The following is a 975-nucleotide window of genomic DNA, read 5'->3' on the forward strand; positions in this document are numbered from 1 at the left end:
AGGTGTTCTGCCAGCCTTGGCCTCCCAAAATGCTAGGATTACAGGTGTGAGCCACCGCGCCCAGCCGGTCCAAGGAAATAATGACTCATGATCATGACTCCGGGAGACTTTTGGAACCTGGGCCATAAATCTTCCAAGCGTGGCCCACAGATTGACACGAACAGGTTGAGGGAGGCCGAAGGGGTACACTCCCCACAGCCCAGGAGATCTGAGTGCTTAGGACCATTCCAGTCCACAGAGCGAGGCTGCAGGGCAGAGGAAGAGCATGGGGCCTGTGTCTTTAGCCCCAGGTGACAGGAAGGAATGCTGCCCATGCCATCTGTAGCCACTGGAAGAGCGCCTTAGGGATGGTGCTAGATGACTTAACGTGTGTATATTTTTTGAGACCGTGTCTTGCTCTGTCGCCCAGGCTGCAGTGCAGTGGCATGATCATGGCTCACTGCAGCCTCTAATAATGGCTTAAATGATCCTCCCACCTCAGCCTCCCAGGTAGCTGAGACACAGGTGCGTGCCAGCATGCACAACCAACTTTTTTGTAGTTTTTGTAGAGATGGGTTTCACCGTGTTGCCCAGGCTGGTCTTGAATCCCTGACCTCAAGTGATTCGCCCATCTCGGCCTCCCAAAGTACTGGGATTACAGGTGGGAGCTACCTCGCCCAGCCGTATTTGTATATATTCTATGACATAACAGTCACAAACACCAGGGGCCCACTCCCCGTGGTGGCTTCACTCTTGTGCTCCTCTTCTACCACTAGGCACCACCCCTTCCCGGAGCAAACCACAATTTGCATTTTCTATTACTCCGTCTCATCAAACAAAAGCTGCTTCACCCCATGCTCCTGTGTCTATGCAAGCACTGCTTCGTTTGCTTGCCCCTGCGTTTCACGTGAATGACACCCCTGCAGGGTACTCCCGAAACCTGCTCTTTTTACTCAACTTTCTCCTCCTAACATTTATCCATATTAACAGCAGCTA

The sequence above is a fragment of the Rhinopithecus roxellana genome, chromosome 12, assembly GCF_007565055.1.
Source record: "Rhinopithecus roxellana isolate Shanxi Qingling chromosome 12, ASM756505v1, whole genome shotgun sequence".
In the NCBI taxonomy this organism is placed as follows: Eukaryota; Metazoa; Chordata; class Mammalia; order Primates; family Cercopithecidae; genus Rhinopithecus; species Rhinopithecus roxellana.